This window comes from Polistes canadensis, unplaced genomic scaffold, assembly GCF_001313835.1.
Source record: "Polistes canadensis isolate GaletaPanama2010 unplaced genomic scaffold, ASM131383v1 scaffold_158, whole genome shotgun sequence".
Classification (NCBI taxonomy): Eukaryota; Metazoa; Arthropoda; class Insecta; order Hymenoptera; family Vespidae; genus Polistes; species Polistes canadensis.
Genome location: NW_014569705.1, coordinates 160,218 through 168,241, shown reverse-complemented (window position 1 = coordinate 168,241; position 8,024 = coordinate 160,218). Strand labels below are relative to the sequence as shown.

Here is an 8,024-nt window from a genome sequence, read left to right as displayed (position 1 = left end):
AAAAATGCGTCCAGGACAAAATAGCTTTCGAGTCATTAATCATAGTAGGATTTTATAGCCAGGCTCGTTTCGGCCCCGTCATTACGGCAATTTCCTGAATTCCGGATTGTCCCCACGATTTACACGAACGGTATGGTGACAAGGAGTGAAAAGGGAGTGGAGGACGGTTCACATACGTTTGTGCACGAGGACCACGTTCCCACGAGTCTTCGTGTAAACGTCGTTGGTGGTGTCGTTCGATCGTGTTGTTCCCCTATTTCCCTCCCTCCCCCCTTTGTCACTCTTTTTCCCTTTCTCTCTCTCTCTCTCTCTCTCAGTTAAATAGCGAGGGTGGAAAAAAGAGAGGACAGGGGAAGGAACGGGACGATCCAAAAGAACGAACGAAGCTCATCCAGGTTTATACCGGTAACACGCACAATGGCAATTACAATCGGGCCAATTTATTCGCGTTATCGGAAATTTATCTGTCGTAACGACGACCAACGGCTGGCTTCGCGCTTCTCGCGTCCCGTGAATTAACTTTATCGCTGGTACGAGTCGGGTTCGAAGCGTATGTACACCGCGTGAGCTCGGCAACCGATTATTGCACCACTACTACTACTACTACTACTACTACTACTACTACTACTACTACTACTACTACTACTACTACCACTATTGCGACTAGTAGTAGTTGGACTAGTAGGGACATCATCAACACCATCGCAATCGACGTTGGACGACACCTGCACGTTGCTCATAGGACAATCATCATCGTGTTGTATTATCTTTCACAAGATCGAGCTATACGATAAGACCGGTAAGTTTCGATAGAGAAAAAAGAAAAAAGAAAGGAAACCGATGAACTTCCCTTCTTTTTTTTTCTTTTCGTCGTATCAAATATATACGTTTTTCCTTATTTTTCTTATTACGTTTTTGAATATGGTGTCAATCAAACGGAATGATACTTTCCATTTGTTTGACAAATTTTGCCAACCCATTTTGATGTATACATGTGTATACACGTAATACACATTCCAACATATTCGCGAATAAGAGAATAGACTTAAGCTTCCCTTTCCTGAGCTAACGTCTACACTTTTGTACACTTTTAGCTCAACAATCGTGTCGCATAATACTGTAAAGTTCTGCTAAATGGAACCACTAGAAGGAGAAAAGAAACGCTCCTCCCGTCCACTTCGGCTTTTCGGTCACATTTACTCGTAAGCTTACTTCGCTTACTCGTTTTACATCCATTCGACATTTAACAAATTCCTTTTAAACAATCGATCTGTTCATTTGACGGTAGTGGAAGATCCTATCGTTAAAAATGTATTTCGAATACAAAGCATTTCAATTTGAACCATGCATATATACATATAAATCTTTCTCTCTCTCTCCCTCTCTCTCTCTCTCTCTCTCTCTCTCTCTCTTTCTTTTTCTATCGCTAATCGAGAAACACTTTCTCATTCGTTCCACTCTTCTCTCTTTTTGTTTCCTTCCTTCCTTCCTTTTCTTTGTTTCACTCTTCATCTTTCTCTCTCTTTCTCTCTTTTCTTTTTTTTTCCACGGGCGACGTAGTTTTCGGAGTAGACAAGGGATCAGCGTTGAATACCACTGATCGCGATCGCAACGGCTACCAAGGACAATTAGATTAAAAGCAGCGCCTCTCGCGGCGGCTTGAGATCCATTAGTGCCCATTGTACCACCCCATTTGCACCCCCGTCACCACCACCACCACCACCACCACCACCACCACCTTCGTGTGCCGTTACTCCATTCCTCCTTATACGCCGAGTGCAGCCCCTATCTCGAAGCCAGGTACTTATTCTCAATAGTAATATGCTCACTTCACTCTTCCACCTCTCTCTTTCTCACTCACTCGTCCTTCGACACTTCTCTTTCTATCTATCTCTCTCTCTCTCTCTCTCTCTCTCTCTCTCTCTTTTACTCTGCGCACGTTCTGCCCTCGAGAAACGGAAAGTCGCGAGAAGTGGCGAATGAGCGGTCTGAAAAGATTTCTCTTGCTACTGCTACTGCTACTGGGTACTGCTACTGCTTCTGTTGGTGTTGGTACTTTAGTGGTGTTGCGAGAAAATCACTAGGAGTTGATACACAACTACTGACAACGACGACGACGACGACGACGATGTTGAACGACGAACCGACGTTAATGACACCCTGAATGACATCAATTAGTCCATCCGCGGCAATAAACCTCTCCCTCGTTCGTGTTGGAAAACGCGTCTTTCTTTCTTCTACGATGAGACGATGAGGAATAAGAGGAACAGTTGCTGAAGGAGGAGGAGGAGGAGGAGGAAGAGGAGGGGATGATGGTGGGAGGTAGATGAGAACGAGGAGGAAGAGTACGACGATGCGAATGAATAAGCACACGACGTTACGACCACCGCGAGAAAATTATCCAACGTTGCTAATGGTATTTATTATGCCGGCGATTGCCAAGGGAAAGGTGCTCTCTAAGAGAGCCCGATTAGTTTCCACACATCTTTTCCTACAATCTTACATACATACGCACACACATATCACAGATACATGCCTCTTTTCTTTTCTCTTTCTTTACTTTCTTTTCTTTTATTTAAATTTCGTTCTAATCATTTTTATCAATTATTTTCTTCTCTTCCTACTGTACACAATAAGTCCAATGAATAATTTTTTTATTTGTTTTCATTTTGTTATCAACGTCGAATTAATAGCAACATTTTGGGAATAGAAATGTCTAACTGTTTACAATTTGATTGTAAATTAAGGATCAATCGAATATTTCAAGAGTTTGATAAAATTAATAAGAAATAAATATAATAGAAAAATTTGGTATAATTTTCAAATTGATTTCAAGGGTTAGTCGAATAGATTCATGTTTATTAGGATTCAATAACGAACAAAATTGCATTATTTTATAATATGTTTAAAATATTGAAAAAGAATATAAAATAAAACAACCGATTTATAATTTTTTTTTTTCCCCCGACGAAATGTTCTATATTTTTGCGTGTTTATTATATAGATATTTTATTGAATTATTGTATATTATTTAACGTGCCTAATTAAAAATAATCAATAACATTATTATATCTTCATATGAATTTTACGTCATTAGTATTACTGATTTTGTCTTCATAACATAATTCGCAATATAATATCTAATATATACGTACACATTTAAACGTATAAATGTATGAAGAACATAACATAAAATAAAGTAGAATTTAATTGGAACAATTATTAGCAAGTAGTAATTCGTTCAACAATTTGATATTCTATTATGTAAAGAGAAAAAGAGATAGAAAGTTAATGAGTGATTGAGAGAGATAGATAGAAATAGAGAGAAAAGGAAAGAGAGAGAGAGAGAGAAAGAGAGAATACAGACACGAGTACGGGATATTAATGCTGCAATTGTATATACACACATACACACACACACACACACACTATATAACTTTGAGTGGCCCTTTAACGGATGAACATTATGTCTGTGTAATAATAATTGCCTCGGTAGTTGGGATTTTATTCGTGGAAGCACTTCGTTCGTTCACGAAAAACCAGCGAGAAGATAAATATCTCTTTGAGTTTAGAATTAATAAAACGCCAACGGACGTTTTTCTTTGCTCGTTCGCGTACACCGGGGTTATCCACCCTGTATTCCACTTTCTCTCTTTAACTCCAATTCCTATTCTCGCTTTCGTAGGTTCTAGATATAACACTCGAGGTTTATCGTCAAAAAAGCAAGAAAATACGGAAGAAAACATAAAAAAAAAAAAAATATATATGAAAAATATACAAAACTACGACAAACACTCCAAATTATTCCAATTTTGTTTTCTTTTTACGAGCCCTCCTCACAAAATTCTTCTATCGCGTCTCGAAGGACAAATTTGGTTTTTTTCGTGTGGAAAAGGAAACGAAGGACGATAAAGGGATCTCCTGTTGTGATTTTCGTAGATATTTTTTTATGCAAGAGCGAGAGACCGCGTTTGTTCCTATTTTATTTTTTCTTTTTCTTTTTCTTTTTCTTTCTTTTTTTTAATTTTATTTTCAGAACTCTCGAGTGTTCACACGTTGTGAAGCTGAGTGTAAGGTTATGCTTAAAAATTAGTGTCGTTATGACGCCGCTCTTTAACTCCGTATACACGAGCAATGCACACTTCATTAAGGCTATTAGAAAGCATCTGGGCATTCAGGATGCACAGCATGGCGAGAGTAGCACCGGTCCTGAACCGATCTTGATTCTCTCTCTTTCTCTCTCTCTCTCTCTCTTTTTTTTTCCCCCTTCTATTCCCATCGTCACGTTTTCGTGTCCTTTCACTCTCTCCCAGACGGGCCGACGGACTGAATGATTCCTTTTTCTCCTATATTCTTACTATCATTTCTATTTCGTTCCCATCCGAATAGATTTACTTTGGTATTTTTAAGAAAAATTTGATATACGGTTTACGAAGTCAAGTGATAAAGGTTTTAAATGATATTTATTAGGTTATTATTTAATTATTTTTCGACAACATTTTGTATAAAATGTGAGAATGTAAAAGTAATTGATAAGGCTAATACCAAATTGTTAATACTTATGATAGAATATTATATAGTGATATTTTATTATAAATATATGTGCGATTAGGATGCAACTCTGGTCCCTGTTAAAAATATTAACAAATTATTATTTGTAATAATATAAACCACAAATACAAATAATCTACTTTTCTCTTAGCTTTCAAATTTTATTTCAATCATATTACATTTTTTACTCAATATAAATGAATAAAAATAAAAACGATGCAATATAATTATCTCTAATATCTTTTTTATATCCACAAAACTCATCTCACCGTTTGATTCTATATAGAAAAAAATAAAAAAAAAATAAAATAAAATCAAGTACTCTCGAGAGTAAGCAAATTCTTGATTGATAGATAGATACCCAGGTTTCAATAGAATCGTTGAAAAGATCAAAGCTCGCGGTGTGTTCTAATGGAGCTTGGAAAGAAGTCCCATTCACACTCGATCAATTTCGTCGAATGAAGCGATTTTCGTAAGGGATAAAGGATGCATCAAGGCATGTACGGTAGTAATGTAGAGTCGTACTTACATGGTACACACATCGGGGGGTTGGTTAGAAAACTCGACGGAATTTACTACGCAGAGAGACAGACAGACAAACAGACAGACACGGGGAAAGCTTCAATCTGTTTCGAGAAACGATAAATACGTTCTCTCGTCTCTCTCATCCATTTTCTTTTCCTTTTTTATTTTTTCACGACCAAGGTTCTCAGGATTTTGGTCCTCCTTCTCGTTTTGTCCTCCACCTTCTCACAAATATCCGAAAGGTTGATACTTTCATACGTACAGGTAATTAAAAAAAAAAAGAAAATAAAAAAACCCACGAAAGTATGTGTTAACGATGAGAATGATAGTATTATTATAGTGGTCTTAAGTATAGTCGATATAATACGATTTTACAATTTATACGATCCTAGGCCCCAGGGAAAATTCAGAAACATAGATAGGTGGTGTTACAGACATACACACACACACACACACACACTCACACAAGTACACAATTGTGTTTCTCCCGGAAAAACGTCGTAAATTAATCGTGCATTTAATTTCGTCCCGTTGGCGCAGCAATCTAATAAAGCGTGAGACACGAAAGGCTGTGGCTACACTTTGATAACACTCTTTTACCCTCTCTCTCTCTCTCTCTCATTCGTTCACTCTTACTCTCTTTTTTTATACTCGCCATCAGCATTACGTTACATTAAGCTGATTATCCCTATCTCTATCTTTCTTTATTTCTCTCCCTCCCTCTCTCTCTCTCTCTCTCTCCTACGAACCTTCCCTTATTTTTATTTTATTTTATTTTATTTTACTTTTACTTTTACTTTTACTTTTATACCTCACCGCGCTTTGCCTTACCTCAGGCCGCAATTTACGAGCTTATTCGTTAAACACTTTGTTTGTAGGATCAGCGTCATCGGCGTTACCTCGACAACGACGACAACGACGACGACGACAATCATTCTCTTTTTTTTTCTTTTTCTTTTTTTTTCTCGCGCGTATCCCTCATGCGAAGTGTGCTCCACTTTTACTGTCGAGATTAAACTCAAGATCAAAATTTCTCTTCTCAATGATCACGTATCGTCTACATTTGTGTTGTATTGTCACGTATTGTCATGTTAAATTGTGTCGAAGAAAATTGTTGGCAGTTTAGAAATTTCGTTCTTTAAAAAGAACCCTTTTCCCTTGCATTTCGTGATAAACGATAGAGAGGAGATTAGAGGAAGAAGAACATTTCGTGACACTTTGCATACGTGTGGTGAGAAACTGCGAATGGTCGTTATCAAACCATTTTGGGGTTGTTGCAAGAGAAAAAGAGAAAGAGGAAAGATATTGGGATGAGAAGAATGCCGAAATGGGGAGTCGGTATAGGTCCCGTTAAGGTATCCGTTTAGTTCCTAAAGTGCTTTAACCGGTGAGCTTGAAGGGCGAGGAGTTTAATGGCCGTTTAAGGGGATTTCGTTGGATAATTAGCCGCGAAAGTAAGAATAAAAAAAAAAAAAAAGAAAAGAAAAGAAGAAAAAAAAAAAGAAAGAAAAAGAGAAGAAGAAGAAGAAGAAGAAGAAAAAGAAGAAAAAGAAAAAGAAGAAGTCGGGCGTTAGTAGACGTTCCTGTTACCTACGTGTTACTCGGTGTGAAAAGCCATAACAAAGAGGGCTCGGTTACACGATTACACGGTACGGAACGATCCCTCTTTGCTTTTCAAGGATCGAGATCACCACCAAAGCCACGAAAAATCCATTCGCGTTCTCGATTGGTCCTATTTGCCATCACCAATCCTGACGAGACTGGATTGGATCTTGTGTACGTATTCTCTATCATTCTCTCTTTCTCCTTCTTTCGTGTTCTCCTTTTTTTAACAGGCTACTAAAATAGAGAAAGAAAAAGAGAAAGAGAAAGAGGGAAGAGTATCGCTGTTGGAATGGTACAACGAGCTCGTCCGGACGGAAGTGCGAAAGGAGATTTCTCGTTCGGATTCTTTTTACCTTCACCTTCACCAGTCTCCTATAACCGACCTCCCGTGGCGACCTCGAGCAGATGCGGACACCCGGTATACACACATATACAAATTTACACGCATACATATATATATATATACGTATCCTAATACATATATTATATTTATGCGACGTGTGTTACACGGGAGCGGTATAATAATAATAATGATGATAATAATGATAATAATAATAATAATAATAATAATGGTAATAATAATAAACTTCTCGACTACTCGTGTTTGGCCACAGAAGTATCTTTCATTGTAATTTTGCTATGGACCCATAGCTCAACCCAAGTGTTGGCTCCCTCCTCTCTCTTTCTTCCTTTCCATTCTTTTATTTTCTTTTTCTTTTCCTTTATTTCCTTTTCTTTTCTTTTCTTTTCCCTTTCTCTCTTTATCTTCTTCTTTTTCTTTTCCTTCTTCATCCCCAGTGGTGTAAGCTTACGAGTTACTATTTAGGTACTTTGCGTCTCGAAAAGGAGACTCGTTTCATCGGTGGTTGAATCTCGTAAACGGATCTACCCCGTTGGGGTAGTTACTTTATTTCTCTCTTCCATTTCTTATTCCGGCTTCTCGTTAACGTCGGATTTCATTTCTTTCGTAACTCTAACGAAATTGCACAAGAAAGAATTAAGAGAAGAGCAGAGTTTAACTTGTTCGCTGACTCCGACGTTGTTGTTGAGAGAGGAAAGGCTGCTACTGCTGTTGCTGCTGCTGCTGCTACTGATGGTGGTGGTTGTGGTGAGAAGGATAATGGTCTCTTTCTACTTTTTTTATTTTTTTTATTTTTTTATTTTTAAACACAAGAGCGAGAAAGGTAGAGTTGATAGTAACCGAATCGAAAATTCTTTATTTAAAATTTCATTCGATCGTTCAAATCATTCGCAATTACTCGACATTACACATATAATAAAATAAATAAGCTGATTTTATTTACATTCAATCTCCGAGTATATTAATTCTTTTTCTCGTAGAA

General features: G+C 37.5%; 1 protein-coding gene across 1 annotated transcript in view; it reads left to right on the top strand.

The window, feature by feature from the left end:
- The first annotated feature begins 287 nt into the window (after positions 1 to 287).
- Positions 288 to 8,024, top strand: part of LOC106788958 (kynurenine/alpha-aminoadipate aminotransferase, mitochondrial-like) — a 103,411-nt gene continuing 95,674 nt past the window's right edge. Inside the window, exon 1 of the mRNA XM_014752714.1 lies at positions 288 to 799. The gene's annotated coding sequence lies outside the window, so the exon portion shown is untranslated. The remainder of the gene's footprint in view (positions 800 to 8,024) is intronic.